Source organism: Ursus maritimus, unplaced genomic scaffold, assembly GCF_017311325.1.
Source record: "Ursus maritimus isolate PB19 unplaced genomic scaffold, ASM1731132v1 scaffold_28, whole genome shotgun sequence".
NCBI lineage: Eukaryota > Metazoa > Chordata > Mammalia > Carnivora > Ursidae > Ursus > Ursus maritimus.
In genome coordinates this window covers 4231092-4236061 of record NW_024425341.1, presented here as the reverse complement: position 1 = coordinate 4236061, position 4970 = coordinate 4231092, and positions in this window count along the sequence as shown.

Genomic DNA, 4970 nt, shown 5'->3' with positions numbered 1-4970 from the left:
CCATAGGATCTAAACCTTGGGAGCCAGAAAGGTCAAGACTGAATATGCAGCATTGGGAAGCTGGGCATATAGAACTGATGGCTAAGATCATATGGAAATACATAAGCATATTGAAGCAGAAAATAGTTGTAATAACACTACAAATATGTATATGTTCATGGCCAATATTAAAAAAAAAGGAGTCAGTGATTGAAATAGAAAAGGATATAATCAGAATGATAGGAAAGAAAACCAGAGAAACATACTAAAAAAGGATTTCCAGAATGAGATGAGAAGAGCATGAGAAAAATAGCATTTATTGTTTTCTGATAAGTGCTTCATTTAATGGTTTCTCATTTATTTATCCCAAAATGTCTCCGGGATAAATTTACTATTTCCTTCAGAGGTGGAAAAAAGAGGCTCAGAACCTTAAGCCACCTGTTGAAAGACTCATAGTGGATAGGTGACAGAAATTTACACGAAGGTAGGCCTGGCTGAGTTAACAGTGGAAAGTTCTGGATTGAGAGACACCAAGTCAGAATTCCAGTCCAATTCTTATGTGCACTTCCAGGATGACATTTGGTAAGTCATTTCACTCCCATATATTTCAGGTTTTTATACGTACAGTGAGGGTGTTAAACTAGATCATGTACTCCGTAATGTTCCTTTTTAGTTCTGATTTTATGATTCTATGCTTTTATAACATTATAGTAAATTCCGGAGAGGGTGCAGAGGGAATGGATGCAAAATAGCATGACTAGCATCAACAAAATAACTGGGACTTCTTTTCATCTGAAAATGAAGAAGAGAACAAGATGATTAAACATATGAAGTTTGAGAAATTGCACTTGGAAGGCATAGGAAACAATTTCAAGACTGGTTGGATATTGGGTTGAGGGAAAGTAGATAACTGAAAATGGCTCTCAAGTGTTTGATGGACCATAAATCAATTATGCTTTTGACATACAACTTTTAAAGTTGAACCTTCCATGGGAATTGTTCAATGAATGATCAGAGAACTTCCTGCTTTTAGCATGTTTTAAAAACATGTTATTTATTTATTTGAGAGTGAGAGAGCACACGTGATGGGTGGGGAGAGAGAGGGGTTGGGAGAGAGTGGAGGAAACAATCTCAAGCAGACTCTGCACTGGAGCCAGACTTGGGGCTCAATCCCACCACTATGAGATCATGACCTGAGCTGAAACCAAGAGTCCCATACTCAACACTGAGCCTGGGACCCAGGCACACCTTAGCTTTTCTATTTATCCTAGAGAAAGGGAGGAAGAGGAAGATGTGTTTAGATAAATTATCTTCCAAATAAATCTGTTTGGGGGGGAGGGCACTTGGGTGGTTCAGTTGGTTAAGTGTCTGACTTTGGCTCAGGTCATGATCTCTGGGTGTTGGGTGTTGGGATCAAGCCTGCCTGGTGGGGAGTCTGCTTGTCCCTCTCCCTTTCCCTCTGCTCCTCCCCCAACTTGTGTGCATCTGTGCTCTCTCAATCTCAAATGAATAAATAAAATATTTTAAAAATATAGCAAATAAATTTGCTCACAACTTTATGACCCAAGTTCAGGGTCCATTGGGCAAAAGGCAGAATCTTCAGAATTTCCATAGAGCAGATCTGTGGCATGGAACTTGTAAGTGGGCTCATAGTTAAGTGAATTCAAGCTGTGATAGCACTTTTGACAGACAGCCTGGTATCCTGATCTGGTGAACACAGCAATGGCTTGGAAGTCAAGATACCTCAGCTCTAGTCCTCACTCTGCCAATAATTAGTAGAGTGACAACAGAGTTATTCACATGTGTGTGCCCCAGTTTACTGATCTGCAAAATCAGTAAAATTAATAGGTATTTCATAGGTAAAATCATGTATCTTTGTGGTAGGCTCTCAAAAGATGGTGAATAAAGGTAGAGGGTTAAATCGAATCATCTGTTTAGGCTCTTAAGTTTGTTAATATCCACTACCTCATTCATTAAACTTAAAAATATATATGTCCTTCCCCCAAAAAATATATATGTCCTCCTTATTGTGATTAAAGATCAGCATTGTCCACAATAGCTAAATCGTGGAAGGAACCGAGATGCCCTTCAACAGATGACTGGATTAAGAAGTTGTGGTCCATATATACAATGGAATATTACTCAGCTATCAGAAAGAATGAGTTCTCAACATTTGCTACAACATGGACGGCACTGGAGGAGATAACGCTAAGTGAAATAAGTCAAGCAGAGAAAGACAATTATCATATGATATCTCTCATCTATGGAACATAAGAACTAGGAAGATCGGTAGGGGAAGAAAGGGATAAAGAAAGGGAGGTAATCAGAAGGGGGAATGAAGCATGAGAGACTATGGACTCTGAGAAACAAACTGAGGGCTTCAGAGGGGAGGGGGGTGAGGAATGCGATAGACTGGTGATGGGTAGTAAGGAGGGCACGTATTGCATGGTGCACTGGGTATTATACACAACTAATGAATCATCGAACTTTACATCAGAAACCAGGGATGTACTGTATGGTGACTAATGTAATATAATAAAAAAACATTAAAATATAAATTTAAAAAAATAATAAAAAAAGATTTTGAAAAATGATTAAATATTATTTCTTAAAGAAAATCAAAGCAATTGTATTTTAGAGTATGTTGTTCAGTGTGTTAGAGTATGTTGTTGTTCAGAACGCTTTGAAGTTCTGACATGCGTTTAGAGTCTTCCTCTCCTCGCCAGTCATCACCAACCACTGAAATATCTGTCTAAATGTAACTAACTTCCAGTTTTAATTGTTTACTCTTTTGGGATAAAGACCCACTGTGTCAAAAGTCATTGTGGACCAGGTTACTGTCAGGGTATTTGGGATCAGCCACGCCCAAAGTTCTAGTTTATTTTTCCCTTTCCAAAGGAGAACATATTTGTGTCTGAATTTAAAATCAATCTTCTCATACTACACATGTGTGAAAAAAAAGGAGACAATTTTTTTTTCTGTTATGGTTTTGTTTGCCTGTTTGTTTTAATCAGCAGTCTCGAATTATTTACTCAGCCTTGTGTCAGAGAAAGTTCATGGCAGTCTGGAATTCAACCTCAGACCAAGGTTCTTCTCTGTTGCTGAGGCACTGCAGAATTAACTTTGATAGGAAGATGCGATTCTGAAGCTCCCTTACCCTGGATCTTTGATATATTTGGGGTAGTGGGCACTCAGGAACTTAGGCTTCAGTGTAGACACTTCAAACAAAATTATGGAGAATCCAAGTCAGAATTTGAAGACAGCACCAGTATTATCTTTAAGAAGATTTCACATTTCTGAAGATTATGGCTTTCTTCTTCCAAATCCCCTGGTAAGTATAGAGCCTTGGACCAGGGCAGAATTGGTTTCTCGAGATGCTGATTTATTCCTTCTTTTGTTTGGTTAATTTATGTGGTCGTCAGGGGACAGGTGATCTAAATACCTGGACAAGATGCTACAAATAAGTCAACGTGTAATCATGAACAAAAGAAAAGTGGCAGCCGCAGCCCAGCACAGTACAGCTCAAAAGGAATGTTTTAAGGCCAGCTGTTTTTAATAGATTGTCATTCAGTCCAGTAAACTTATGAACAAATCTGTAGTTACCAAGGAAAAGACAGAACTTAAAGATCAATTGAGGGAGCAAATCAGTTTATCTTGGCTTGCTAGTGGGAGAACAAAAGAACACTGGAGGCCATGGGTACTTTGGGCATTGGTGGGAAGAATCAGATAGTCACCGCCATTGCTGAGAAGAGTAACTAACCCTTGAGAACTAACAAAAACTATTTCTCAATTATACTGAAGATACAATCTGTAATGCACTTGTTTCATAACTTAACCTTTAACAGTACTGTTTACTCTCTGAACGGGGTCCGAAGCCTAGAATGTTAAGACTGTTAAAGAGTGCTTAGAAACCATCCGGTCCCAACTTCCTACTTTTACATTTGGGCTAGCTGAAGTTCAGAGGAAGTGACTTGCCAAAGTCATATTCGTGTCAAAAGCAGAACTAGTACCCAGGGCTCTTAACATCTTTTTTTCTACTACATCATAGATAAGGGCCACAACTACTTGGTTGAGAATCTAGGGGTCCAATATTGCAGTTACCGCAACAACTTAATAGATCCAATTCCCCCCCTCCCATAAGCCTACTTTGTCATTTAACTACAATTAAAGAATGGTCTAGAATTCAATGAGCTTTTATTGAATACCTACTCTAATGCCTATTTACTTTCAATTGGTATTTGAGGAATGCAGATGAAGATATCATCTATTCATTGGTTCCAAAAGCTGTCTGTAGAGCTGTTGGTTGAGAACAAGCCACAGATCTGCAAGTAACTTGAACTTTAAGTCATTAAGTAATGACTTCAAGGTGTTATGAAGAGTAGGGCTGTAGCCCAGAGTATAGGTTGTACTCTCTGGCTGCCACTAGGGTGACTAAGAATTTGCTTTTGCCAGGGACTTAAGGGATTCCCAAGATGTGGGTCTTTCAGGGCTAAAGCAGGAAAGTCCTGGGCAAACCAGAATGTGTCAGTCACCCTGACTTGCACTCTTCTAACCCTGTATGAATCACAAACAGTCACATGTGACCCTGTTTTCACATGGAGTGGATAGAGATCTAGAGCCACTCCCACCGGACTGCTGTGGGATGAAACATTTTAATAAATCCAGTGAAAGACTAGAAGCAGTTCTCCTGACCTTCAGTCCAATGCTTATTACAAACTCCATTCTGTGTGTAAAACTTGATTCAGGAATATTCACATCATCCCTGGTTCACAAGGAAGAAGGGGCCAATAGGCTAACACGTTCTTATTGAGATTAAATAGGTACACTAAGCAGAGAAAAATAATCTTATAAAGTATATAACTTTATAACACCATGATGATTGAGTTCCCCTCTGTTTTTCCTTTCTGATAAGTAAGAAAACTAGATGAGAAACAATAAGAGGTATCAAGTGCTTGTGGTGTCCGGAACCAGATCATGTCTGTCTTGTGATT